This window comes from Herpailurus yagouaroundi, unplaced genomic scaffold, assembly GCF_014898765.1.
Source record: "Herpailurus yagouaroundi ecotype Mexico unplaced genomic scaffold, PumYag 139, whole genome shotgun sequence".
In the NCBI taxonomy this organism is placed as follows: domain Eukaryota; kingdom Metazoa; phylum Chordata; class Mammalia; order Carnivora; family Felidae; genus Herpailurus; species Herpailurus yagouaroundi.
In genome coordinates, this window is record NW_024412394.1 from 32,144,266 (window position 1) to 32,159,059 (window position 14,794).

Consider the following 14,794-nt stretch of genomic DNA (forward strand, 5'->3'; position numbering starts at 1 on the left):
TCATCCTTCAAACCAGGTGTTCTTTCCTGATACTGCTAACCAGTGCATGCCAAAGAGGGTCAGATTGATACCATAAGCCACCATGTACAAGCTACCACCATGCTTTATATATGTTATCTTGAATCCCCCCAACTATTGTGGAAGGTAGTTGTCATTGTCCTAATATTATAATATAAAGAAATTGAGGCTCTGGTGAATTAAGTGCTCTGCCCAAAACCTCACTGGCAGTAAGTGGTAGAGCTGAGATTCAGGCCTAGTTCTGTCCAACTTCAAAGTCACAGCTCAGTCTATATCATTCTCTGCCTCTTGCATTCGGAAATCTAACACCCACAAATTTTAAGAAGACCTACATAGAGGAGATTTTATAAGAAATAAAACAAAACAAAGTAATAAAATATCAAGAAAGAATGGAAATAATAAACAAAATATCAGAATCTATATGAATTCAATAAAATAGAGGGCATAAATAAGACAACCAGAAGCTAATTGATGGATTACAAATTGCCCAAAGTCAAATTCATAAGATTCTTTATAACAACCTCCCAAGTATTCAAATAAAATACTTGTTGCCTTAGGCAAAAAGAATTTTCTATTCATATGTATGAAATACTGTGTTCCTAATTATTTGTCCTCAGAGTAATAATGCCTAGTGTAAATATGATTTGTTGCCTAAATTTTTATATTTTGATTTACCTATATGCTTACAAAGAAAAATAAGATTATGAAGCTGCTATTTAAGAACTGTCTAAAAGAGGCAAGAAATTTTGATTTATAATTTAAATCTTAACTATGCAGATTTGTTCTCAGCATATATTTAAGTTTGAGTTAAATCAGCACATATTCTTGGACGAACATAATTGCAAGGATATTCTTCAAGAAATTCATGTCTGCTACTTTTTGTTTGGCAAAAAGTATACTTGTATATTCCTAATTTCTCCCTATATATCAGTCCTATTATCTGCCCTCATACACTGGATCTTAGGAAAAGTGCATACCAAAGGAGATTTCCTTCTAGTAGCCACATAGAAAAAAGGAAGTAGATGTCCATCACTGTCAATGAGAGTGAGTCTTGACAATGTATGACAGTAATGGCAAGGCCTTCATGTGAATTTCTCTACAGAGAAGAAGAGAGGCAGCTTTTTGATGCTGACCCTTAATTGACTTTTTAAAATGTGTGCTCTTACTTCACATCATCTTAAAGTTGTGCGATAACTTTAATAAAATGCTTAATACTCTTAGATGTAGTCATACAACCAGATTTACAAGCGGCAGAATCAACAACCAAGCCTAAAATTGTGAGGGTCTCTAATATTGTGGTTTACCAAACACCACTGAACCTGGAAGTTTACTGAAAGGTCTTTAGGATATCATTTCCTTCCATCTTTAGAATATCTTTTCTCAGAGAAGATCTGGTCATGGCACATTTCAGAACTTTTTATAAAAGTCTTTTTCTTTAAAAAAATTTTTTTAAACACTTATTTACTTTGAGAGAGAGAGCAAGCAGGGGAGGAGCAGAGAGAAAGGGAGAGAAAGAGTCCCAAGCAGGCTCCACGCTGTCAACACAGAGCCCAGCGCAAGGCTTAAGTTCACAAACCGTGAGATCATGACCTGAGCCGAGGTCAAGAGTCAGGCGCTCCACTGACTGAGCCACCCAGGTGCCCCATAAAGGTCTTTTTCTGAGGAAAGCCTATATAATCTCTATGTTGCATGGCAATGGGAGACCACCAAAATGTTATATTTTATCAAAAATATTCATTTTTGGCAGCTGTTACCAACTGGCCATGATAAAGCAAAATGGATGTAATTTAGTCTCTATGGATTAGATATTCTCTAAGAAATGTGCATGACTCCCTGGTAGCAAAAATGACTTCCTTTGAACTTTATGTGTAAAATAAATGAACTCTGCCATGGACTGAATGTTTTTCAGCCACAAAATTTATATTTTAAAATCTTAATCTGCAATGTGAGGGTATTTGGAGGTTGGGCCTTAGTGGTGTTTAAATCCTGAAGCCACATGGGGCCCCATGGCTAGTATTAGCATCCTCATAAAAGAGGACCTTGGGAGCTCTCTTGTCTCTTCCACCATGTGAGGACACAGTGAAAAAACATTCTGTGACCTAGGAATCCAGCCCTCACCAGACACTGAATCTGCTAACTGCTTGATCTTGGACTTCCCAGAGAAATAGATTTCTGTTGTTTATAAGCCACCCAGTCTATGGTAATTTGTTATAGCAGCCCAAACTGACTAAGACAGACTCTTGCAACACCTTAAACTCATACTGGAGGGCATGAAGAATCAGGGCTAGGAACTCTTCAACAAGCTGATGATAAATACAGAAGAATCAAGAGTGAGTGAGAGCAAAAGTTCTTTTTATTTTAAATTATATACTGTATGACCTTAGTATAATCTAATGCTATTGCCAGATTTTTAAAAGTTATTGTAACTGCTTCATCTACACTATCAGAAGAAAAAAATGGAAAAGAATAACCGGAAATAGAAAGCAAATCAAATTTTATGATTCTAATATCTGTAAGCTGAAAATATTATATTGTACGTTTTATTTGGCTATTAAATATGTAGGTGTCTTCCTTCTTTGGCTAGATTTTGCTTCATTACTAATGGGGAAAAGATAGCATGTAAATTTCACTATATTCCCAGAACTCCTGAAGAACAGATGAACACTCTGAATAGTGGTAAATACAAACTGATCCATAAAAACAGAAATACCTCTAAAATAATTAAATACTTCTTTGTACAAAAACTCAACTCAAAGGGTTAAAAGCTAAGCACTGTTTCTAAATACAAATTCAATGCAATCCAATACATATGTGTAATTATAAATTATGGGTTATGTTTCCTATGTACCTATGCTTTTTTCTTTTCTACAGGTCGTTATACATTAGCAAGACAAAATTGGGCACAAATGGACAAGTTAATTGCCAATGCCATTAGAATTCTCATATTTCTGTAATGTGAATGAAATTGCAAATTAAAACTATTAATTTGTAAATTTTTTAAAAGGTCACATTGTTACACAGGAGCCTGAATGTGAAGAGAACAGAAATAAATTTCAAGGTAGCTGTTGAGTGAGAAAGTTGGCTTTTATAGTTCCCATTTTGTTGACACTTTTACATCTACCTTTTTTTTTTTCTCCAGAAACTTAGACATTGTGTGAAGCTGTAACGGTGTGAGATGCGGAAGGTAATGGTCTGGAAAAATTCTGGATCAAGTGTTTTGGAATTCGTACCAATGGCAAAATGAGTCAAAACCAGGTTGAAAGATTTTCAAAAGCATCTTGTACCTGCTAGTAGCAAACTGTGAGTCATATTATTTTTTTTGATCCTCTGCAAGAGTACAAAACAGGAAATAATTTTAGAATCTAATAATGTTTCTTTCCTGTTACTTAGACAGTTTTGACTTTATAATTAAAATTCTAATCTTTCTCAGTTGTCACACAAATATCTTCTCCATATCCTGAATATTAGTTGTGTCATGACAATCTCCTGGAAGGAGCTCATCGAACACAGGGTCACAGCAAGGTAAGCCATATAATATGAATTGAATAGCAGTTCACAAAAGCCAAATCTAATGAAAAGGGAAAAACCCAAACCCAATTCAATGTAGGTGTTGGTATCCATGTGAGAATAGAGGCCACTGATGATCAAAATTAATCCATCTTTTTTTTTATTTTTTTTTATTTTTAAAGTTTTTTTTTTTCAAACGTTTATTTATTTTTGGGACAGAGAGAGACAGAGCATGAACGGGAGAGGGGCAGAGAGAGAGGGAGACTCAGAATCGGAAACAGGCTCCAGGCTCTGAGCCATCAGCCCAGAGCCTGACGCGGGGCTCGAACTCACGGACCGCGAGATCGTGACCTGGCTGAAGTCGGACGCTTAACCGACTGCGCCACCCAGGCGCCCCTAATCCATCTTTTAAAAATGACAAAATGATTATATAGTGCTCCTGCATAAATGTATAAACACAATAAAAAATTTTAATATAGACACTATTACTAAATTCAAAAGTCAACACATAAGAATAATTAAATTATCTCTCTCCACTCTTTACAACAAAGATATTGGAAAACAGGCAGCAAGAGATACCAGAAATCTAGTCAAAAGTTTCAATGGCTCTACTCACCCCAGTACTTCCCCTAAGTAAGAACAGCATGGGGAAGCTGAAGCCCATGTTTGTTGGTACCTAGGTGACAATATTTTCTTTTACACTACTTCAGGGTTCAACTAAGAGAGATGAAAATCATTTCTAAACCATACTAGCTGTTGAGAACCCTGAAGGTCTAAAATTTTACCCTAAGGCAAACTACTAAGATAGGCTACCATAGATTCACAGATGCTCACAAAAGGCATAAGATTCCCGGGTCGGAGACAAAGGATAGTTTACTATTCATAGCTATACCCAGAGTATCAGCATTTGCGCTGGTTTGGCATTTGTGCTGAGCCCCAGTAACCACAGGGTGATGTGAAGAAGGCTAGGTGATACTGCATATGTAGTGTGGCATGATGCCAGAGAGCTTAGGAAATCCAAATCATTTATAATGGGAAGTAAGCCTGTCAGACCTTACCCTGGAGGGAAACCTATTTATTATACTGAAGAATAAACAAACGACCTTGCTCCAGATAGAGACACTATCTCAGTGGTCCAAGGCTGTTTACTATACCAACACCCTTGAAAAGGTAATCTGGAATAAAGATAGTCAGAGCCCTCTGCTCATAAGATGTACAGAAACTTAAGAACCTGTGGAGAATTATCTCTCAATGCTGACCGGCAGTGAAAATCTATACTAAGATATAGCTTGTGGTTCTTTCTTTAAAATCTCCAGTTGCAGCTTAGTACACACAGCACCATCTTCCTCAGAAGCTCTATATGTACCACCCTAGTCCCCAATTTTCCCATGTTTTTTCCTTTTGCTCCCCAGGGTTTTTTCCATATTGAGTCTACTCCTCTTCAGTAGAATCTACTCCTTTTACTCAGGTACCTAGGCTTGCCTCTGACACACGTGTTTAGTTCATGCCCTCTGCCAAGATGCCCTCACTGATAACCTACCAGTAGACCTCCTCACCTAGCTTGTACTGGGACTCTGGTACTGGCCTGATAAGGAACCCTCACCCCTCAGAAAACACATCTGAGCTATGAAATTGATTATTTCTAAGGCTGGTGACTGGTGGTGACTAGATAGTCATTACAGGCAACTGGGATTAGGTTTGGCCTGCTCTAGCCTTTTTTTTCCTTTAATGAGTTTTCTAGGGAAGGAGGGGATTCATCCTGTGCATATGCAATTTTAGTTAATGCGGTTTACAATAGTCTTTCAGTCTGTAAACCCAATATGTTGCCATAGAAACAGATCTCCATCTGAAATGCATCCAATCAATTCTGAAATTGCCATTCAGAACACCTTCATGAATTGGAATGAGTCCAACAGGTACCCAAAATGTCAGTGTGTAGGCAGTAAGTTACAGTTCTCCTTTTATTTAATTATTTTAAAAATAAGAAATGCAGAGAAGAACTCATCTTAGAAATACATAAAAACATAAAGATATTCATTCTAAGTAAGAACATCTCTTCTTGATTATTTTATTCTTGAAGCAGCACTAAACTAGAGCAACATATGCCATTCAGAAAAGGCAAGATATGTTTCAAGTGACTAAACAGAATGTGATGGTTCATTTAAACAGCATTATTCTTAGCAAAAACCCAACAAAACCCAAAAATCTGTACACTTATTTATTGAAAGAATTCAATTTTTAGAGTGTATCTTTTAATACTCTCTTGTCTCCTTGAAAATATTTTTGCCAATTTAATATGCCCAAATGGAATGTTATTGGGAGTTATGTAACCCGAGAAAAGGGAATCAAAATTTCCAAGTTTCAAGGACAAGTTCAGAAACTTTTCTCCTGGGGCGCCTGGGTGGCTCAGTCAGTTAAGCATCCAACTTCTGCTCAGATCATGATCTCATGGCTCTCAAGAGTTCAAGCCCTGCATTGGGCTCTGTGCTGACAGCTCAGAGCCTGGAGCCTGCTTCAGATTCTGTGTGTCTCCCTCTCTCTGCCTCTCTCTCTCTCTCTCTCTCTCTCTCTCTCTCTCTCAAAAATAAATAGAAACATTTAAGAAATTTAAAAAAGAAACTTGTCGCCCATGGAATTTATGACAAGAAAAATAAAAATTAAATTAATGAGATGACCCATCAGCGAAATTAGTCTACCCCAAATGATGATTCGTTTATGCATTGGCAATAAAATTTAAGTGTTTCCCAAATCTCTTCCTGGGGTCCACATTATTTTACTAAAATTTCACCAGGGAAATATTAGTACAGAGTCTATCAGCACTGTTCAATAGAACTTTCTGCAATGATGAAAGTACTGTAATCTTCTTATCCAATATGGTAGTCACTAGCTAGTGAGGACTTGACTATAGCTAATGTGACTAAAAAGCTGAACTTTTTTTTTTCAAGGTTTGTTTATTTATTTTGAGAAGGGCGGGGAGGTCAGAGAGAGAGAGAGAGAGAGAGAATCAGCACAGAGCCCAACATGGGGTTTGATCTCACAAATCATGAGATCATGACCTAAGCTGAAATAAAGTGTCAGATGCTTAACCAACTGAGCCACCCAGAAGCTCCTAAAAAGTTGAACTTTTAAAAAATTGTTAACCAATTTAAATTTGAGTTAGGACATGTGGCTAGTGGCCACCATATTGGACAACATACCTTTGTAACTTAATACTCATAGTTAATACTCAGAGTTGGAGTCAAACCGACAAGGTTCAAACTCTGGCTTCCCTACTTTTTCTCTATTACTCTTCTCTCCCCAATCGTTGATAAGAAGATTCAATATGTTATATTACTTGTTATATAAATTTTAGCAATTATTATTATATCTCAGTTTCATAATTTACTAGCCATAAGGTCAAGTTATCTAATCTCACAGAACCTGAATAATTGCAAAATAGGGTTAATACTAGTGCTACATGGGATTGTTTGAGGATGAAATGAAATGACGCATTAAAGGGTTTAGCACATGCCTATCACATGTACTCAATACATATTAAATGCTCTGTTAAATTACTATTAAAGTAATATTTTAACATGAGAAATTTTTATAACTCGTGGGAAGTACTGAAGAAAACAGGGAGAGGTTATAACAAGCCAATTAATTAATAATTGGGTAAGCCAGTAATATTGAGCCAGCAAAATTTGTTCACCAGCAAAATTTAAGACTATAAACCCAGGGATTTCACAAAGATTCAAAAACCACATGAGATTCATCTTAACACAGTCTGTCAACTTTTCCTTTTTTTTTTAGTTACAGCCTCATTAGTAAATATATATATATATATATATTTTTCTTTTAAATATGTATTCACCTTGTCTTTCTTAGTATGTATTACTCTTTCCTTGTTTGCAGCAGCTGGTCACACAGGAAAGTTAGGTAGAATAATTATATCACTGCAGGAAATCCTGTTTCAAATTATTCCAAGATGTGCAGTGCCCATCAATGACATACCCAGCTCTAAAAACAACATATTAATAGCCACAACTTTACACATCCCAAAAGATTTTTTAACGTGGTATTCAAATAAACCAATGACTCCCACATTACATATTAACTCCCTCTCTAGTTATATCTTAAATGATAGAACATCTAAAACTTAAGAGTTTGAAGGAATTTTTAACACATTATTAAAATGTTTCTTCAAATGTTACAGCAAGACACGAAGTCTGGAAAAATCTGAATTGGAATGCTGCTAGCTGTGGCTTAAAACAGTTTTATTTTATAAATGGACCTGGTGTGCTCGTCTCATCATTTTTCTGGCATCTCAACAGCAGCCAAGGAAAGTTCTTGTCTGTCCAGCAGTGTCTCTTTGGTAGAGTTTAAGTAGGTCAGGGCAAGAAGCAAAAAGCTTTCCTTTCAGTGAGAAATTAGACTCAGAACTTCCTTTATATTTTAAACTACTTTCACTGTACAGTTGCCCAAAAACAAACATATAGCAGACCCCTTGTTCCCAGACGTGTGCTCACAGATCCTGAAGAGACAACACACCTTCAGTGTTGGAACTGCAGATTTCCTGGAATATTTTGGACTACATTGACCACAGTTTGGGAAACTGCCCATGTGATATCAAAGACATGGTAATGTGTCCTTGTAGGTTACTAGTACCCCACCATGGCTGTCCAACCAGCAGCCTCCACTTAATGAGCAGTTAGTTGTCATGACTAGTCTAGCCCTGTCAGAGAAGGTAGTTTGGCTTCGTGTAATTTTGAAGTACAGATTGGAGTAAGAGTAGGAAAGAAAGAAGTGGTATGAGGATCAGAATTAGATTTAAAGATAGCAGGAAGATGACGCAAAGGTAATTTTTCTAAGACTCCCAGATTAGATTATAGCATCTAGTACTGTCTGTCAGGAGGGTAAAGATCACATTTAGAAAAATGCTTGTATTGATCTGAACTTTCAAATAGCACTGACATCCATGATAAAGGTTTTGATAGTAATATTTAAACACTTGATAGTGTTAACCCTCATACTGCAGATGGTAATTGGGGTCACCCCACCCCTTGAGTTTTAGATGAGATTGCCGTGGTCTGTGTAAGTCGAAAGCCCTTCCTAGGATTTTGCTGATTTGGGAGTGATTATATTCTTGAAGCCTCCTCTACTCTTGGATTCTTGCATCCATGAATGTGCCTCTATTTCACTAGGCATCAATTTAGACAGAAAATACATACCTTTCATCAATTTCCACCATTCATGTTGTTAGTAAAACTGACTGGAGGGGCACCTGGATAGCTCAGTCAGTTGAGCATCCAACTCTTCATTTTAGCTCAGGTCATGATCCCAAGGTTGTGGGATTGAGCCCTGTATCAGGCTCTACTCTGAGCGTGGCATAGGATCCTGCTTGGGATTCTCTCTCTACCTCTGCCCCTCTTCTCCATTCACACACACTCTCTCTCTCTAAAATAAAACTTAGGGGCACTTGGGTGGCTCGGTCGGTTAAGTGTCTGACTTCGGCTCAGGTCATGATCTCATGGCTCATGGGTTCAAGCCCTGCGTCAGGCTCTGTGCTGACAGCTCAGAGCCTGGAGCCTGCTTCAGATTCTGTGTCTCCTTCTCTATCTGCCCCTCCCCTATTCCCTCTCTCTCTCTCTCTCTCTCAAAAATAAATAAACATTAAAAAATGTTTTTAATAAAATAAAGTTTTAAAAATTGTTTAAAAAACTAGAGATTTTGGTGTCAGGGTTGGGGGGTAGGGGCACATATGAGAAAAGTTCTTTTCTCACATAATTTCACAAATAACTTAAAAAATCTATCATCACCCCTCTTGTTTTCTCAAATTGTCTCTAGCTCCTGCCATTAGGCAATGCAAGCTGTGAGCCTGAGGTAACTCAGGGACAGCTGGAGAGGCGCCTGCTCCAGCCCAGTGGCACCAGGTGAGACTGTTTGACACCAACAAAATTCTAAGCAGTGGTCATGATTCTTAAATCTCTGTAAAACATGAGCCTTAATTTCCTTCACCCTGGAGTAAAAGCAGATGTGGGGCCCAGACTATTTGTGACATAGAATAGAAAATGTAAGTATACCACTGTATGGGAATGATAAGAAGGAATAAAATTAAATAGCTATAAATCTAGGTAAGCCAAAAGACAAATTCTTCATCCCACACTGCCCCAGTTATCATGGCATAATTAAGAGAAGTCACTTCCACATAGATCTAAATAGTGTTCTAGGGTGGAGTTCAAATGAAATACTCCAAGAAATAAGTACCAGCATACCAAGTATTAAGTACTACATGTTTAAGAAAGACATAAATGAGAAAAATGGCCAATACACAGAGTGGGGATGGGTACTTCATTACCAGACCACAGTCTTTACTTCACCACCAAAAAATTAAAAAGGATAGAAAAGAAAAGAAAAAAATGGAAGCCTTTCAGCTATAACTCTCACTTAAATCTAAATCCTTGATAATCAGAATAAAAATTTACCTTAAGATTTAGCTTCCCAATTAATCTTGTGTGAACTATTTGATACTGGCTTGTTTCAAATTCTAAATTGCTTTTATTTCCCCCTGTTGAAGGGATTTGGAAAGAATCCCATTTAGAAAAGAAGCCATCAGGGCAGGGAAAGTAGTATTAACACACTAAAGTCACTACATATACTTAAAAGAGTCTTGTAACCTTGATTTAAGTGCTAAGCTAAATATGGTTTCTCATCATATTTCTGTACTTGTGAGCTAATGCCACAGAAAAGCAAACTGAAATGAATGAGGTTCTTTGATTAATTTTCTGGTACAAGGCAGTTTAAACATCACATTGGTGATGTAATTTAAATTACAGCAGATGGAAATGGCAGAGTCCTTAAATAGATTCCTGCACACTCTTCCAGGACTCAGAAGTCTCTTATTTAAGTACCAGAGCCTATATTAATACGATTTACTTGTTGATATCTGCTACTCCTAATGAGCTGCCAGGTTAGAGGGAGTGTGACTTACATGATCCAGATGAATATTGCCACAAGAAACAACAAGTATGCAATTCCCATTCTGTTATTCTAGTAAGTGAAAATAGCTATGATGGCTCTGTGTTGTAACCAGGTGAAGGTCTATCTGACACCCTAACAGGAGTTCACCAAGTAAATAGTTTTAGGGATTTGATGTTATTGGTTTATTACCCATCCTGACTCTGATACTCATAATAATATCTGCTTTAGAGGCAAGCATGCTAGGACTCTTACCACTTCAGAACTAAATTAAAACACTTAACATAAACTATAGTTAGGTGTTGGTCTATAAATCCATCATATCTCTCTACTCTCACTCTGTCAAACTGGTTCATGATGACTAAAGATTGAGCCAATTCTTTTCCTACTTGAACTTCCTTGCTGCGTGAGTTTATCTCTCTGGTTCAAGCCAGAGAGGCCCTTCTGGGTCAGTCAGGCTGCTATGCAATTGCTCAGTACTCCCAGCCACCAGCCTATGTACTTACTCTGAAACCGGAAAGCCATAAACAATGGAATGCTTTCCAATTTCCTTTCCCAGAAACTATTTTCTCTTTAGTTTACACCCCCCTCTTCTTAGCCATGCATCGATAGAGTTATATTCTATGACAGGCAGAATAATGATTCCCCAAGGATTTCCACATACTAATCCCCAGAACCTGTGAATGTGTTATGTTACATGGCAAAAGAGACTGAAAATGTGATTCAGGTTATGGATCCTAAAATGGGGAGATTATCCTGGATTATGAAGGTACACCCAGTCCAGTCAGTGGAGCACCTAAAAGTAGAGAAATTTGTCCAGCTAGAGTTGGTCAGAGAGATGCAGCAGAAGACAAAAGAGGCAGAGGAGAGATGAGGCAGAAAGGAAGATCAGAGAGATTCAACATCTAAGAAGGGTTTGACCCACGATTGTTGGTTTTGAAGAGATCCACTTGACCGGAAGACATATTATAAAGAAAAGGCCAGGTGTGTCTGTAAAACCTTTTGCTAATATCTTAGGAAGTTCAAAAGGTCAGAATATTCAGTTGCAGAAAGTGCTATTTGAAGAGACTAAAGGTGTGATGCATAGATCCCTTCAGCCATATCAGCAGAAGCCCTAGAGATGAAATTATCTAAGAAAAACCTGTGGAGTGTATTCCCACGACATACATAGGAGACTCATGAAGTTCTTGAGAATATTATAACAATGGAAACACATTCAGGACTGAATGTGGCAGAGAAAGTACAAAATGATAAGAGGCTGTCAGGACCCTACAGTTCCACCAACAGAAAACAGGCTGATAAAACTACTCATTGTAAACATGTGCTACCTTTCATGAAAGGGGAAGCATAACTCAGACTAAGGAACCAAGAGCCCAGAGGGTTTAGCTGAGAACCACAGGGGATTCTTTTCCTTGGACCTCAATATTTAATGGAGTTTGTATGTTTGGATTTCAAAATTACTTGGGACCAGTTGCTCCATTTATCTTTCCATTTTCTCTTTTTTTGAACTAGCATGTCTATAATATAATGCCTGTCACGTCATCATATGTTTGGAATAGATAATTTGTTTCTTTAGTTTCATAAGGCCAAAAATGGAGAGGAATTGTGCTCCGAGAATAATTATACCCACAATTTTACTCATACTTGATTTAGATGAATTGGGTCATTAGATCTGGGATTTTAGAGCTGATGAAATTTAGAATTTAAAATGATGCTGTAATGGATGAGATCTTTGGGGATCTTGGAATGAGATAAACATATTTTGTTTGATGAAAAGGACATGAATCTTTGAGAGCCAAAAGGTGGACTGTGGTAAGCAGAATAATGAGCTCCCAAAGATTTTGATGCCCTAATTCCCAGAACAGTGTTACTTTATATGGCAGAAGGGAAGGCACAATCACTGTGCTAATATGATTATGGTTATGGACATTAAAATAGTGATAGTATCCTGGATTATTCAGCGGGCCCAATGTAATCACTTGAGTGTTAAAAGTGGAAGAGGAAAGCAAAAGACTTAATCCAAGAGATATTAGCAGGAAAGATGAGGCAAGTAGAGCGGTCAGAGAGACAAGTATGAGGACTGGACCCACTGTTACTAGCTTTAAAGATGGAGAAAGAGGCCACAGGCCAGGGAGTGCAGCCAATGTCTAAAAACAGAGAACAATCAGGGCGTCTGGGTGGTTCAGTTGGTTAAGCATCCGACTTCAACTCAGGTCATGATCTCATGGTTCCTGACTTCAAGCACAGAATCCACTTGGGATACTCTGTCCGCAACCTCTCCCCACCCCACCCCCACCTCTGTTTCTCTGCCCCTTCCCCTCCTCTGCTCATGTGCACATGCTTGTTCTCTCAAAAATAAAATAAACACTTAAAAAAAAGTAGAAATAGAGAACAGCTCCTAGCCAACAATCAACAAGGAAATAAGGACATCAGTGCTATAACCACACAGAATTGAATTTTGCCAACAACCTGAATGATCCTGAAATTGGATTCTCCCTCAGAGCCTCCAAGTAAAATCCTAGGTTGGCCAACACTCGATTTCAGCCTTGTGGCACCCATAGCAGAGAAACCAACTGAGCCTATCAGACATCTGACTTACTTAAATGAGAAATATTTATGCTGTTTTAAGCTGCTGAGTTAGTGGTGGTTTGTCAGTAACAATAGGCAACTAATACATATTCCCTTACATGGTTAGATTAAGATTATTATAAGAATTTGATTCTCTCTGCATTTCTAGTAGTGTAGTAATAATGCCTCCATGCCCTCATTTTACTTATAATCAAAAGATTATTTTAAATAACCTTGTCTCTCACAGAAGGAATTTGAAAATTTTATTTTGTGCCTTGTGCTTAAAGTTAGAATGTTCTCTTTTATTTTGCTGCTGCTTTTTAGAAGAATCAGTTTATAGATTTAACATCTAAAATGTCCCTTTCCAAAATTAGCCACATCACAAGATTGTAGTACTCTTATGAGGTTCTCCCTTGAGTTTTAAATGGTGAGTTTGAGTTCCAGAACTTGCTCAAAGTGGTGTGCTGAAAGTGAGTGATCAGCTAAATTGGAAAGTAGGAATTCTAGCCCTAGCTCTGATACCAAGTAGGTAGGCGGCTTCTCACAAATCAGTTTACCGCTCTGGATCTCATTTTCTTCCGCATAAGATTAAAAGGTGTGAGAAACCAGGGAGGCTTCCATGATGAGGTGCCACTTCATTGAAATCTGAAACACTGGTAGGCATTAAGAAGGCAGGTTGAGTGCAGGAAGGAGAACAGTCCAGAAGATTTAGCATATCCTGTTCTATGCTACAACATCATTCTCCTGATGAATTCAGTGGCCAAAAAACCAGAGCCCAAAATGGCCTATAAACTGGTTTAGAAGAATTCACACTACTTATTGGCAGCATCTCTGAAGAGGGTTCTATGAAAAAAAGTGAGGGTTTAGAGAAACTTTTATAGTTTAGTATTTATGGGCAGGGACTCTGTTCTCAAAATGCCCGATTCAGGTCCTGGTTCTGCTATTTATTCGCTGTGTGTTTTCTCTAGATGCCTCAGTTGCCTTATCTGTAAAATGTAAATATGTGTGCAAGCACTGCTTAGGAGAGATCTTGGCACATAATATGCATTATTTAAATTACCAGGCACTACACAGGTATTCATCAGTATTATTGCTGTGGAATGAATTGTGTCCTCCCAAAATTTAGATGCCAAAGCCCTGACTCCCAGTGTGGTAGTATTTGGATATGGGGCCTTTGGGGGTAATGAGGTTTAGAAGAGTTCATGATGGTGGTGCCATCATGATGGGATTTGTGCTTTTATAAGAAGACACACCAGGGAGCTTGCTCTCTCTGTCTGCCAGGTGAACACACAGTGAGAAGGCTGCTATCTGCAAGTCAGGAAGAAAGCTTTCATCAGAAACTGGCCATGCAGGCACCCTGATCTCAGACTTCTAGCTTCTAGAACTGTGAGAAAATAAATTATCTTATTAAAGCCACCAAACTCAGGCTGTAATGGCAGCGTGAGCAGACTAACACAATTATTAAAGAAGAATTTTAGGTTTTGTTCTGAAACTGCTATTTTATTGAACTTTTAAATGATAATACATTAATGTATCATTTATAATTTAAAATGAATAAAACCAAATCAAGGACAAAAGCTTATAATTCCTTTGTAGTGATACCTTCAGTTATCTCAGACTCCAGAATTGAACAAACTGTAGGTTGAATGAGCCATAAGTGAAAAACATCAATGGACAGTTTAATCAATATTCACTCTCAATTTGTAAGGTGTCTCATTGATCCACTTGTCGACTTTAAAGTGAT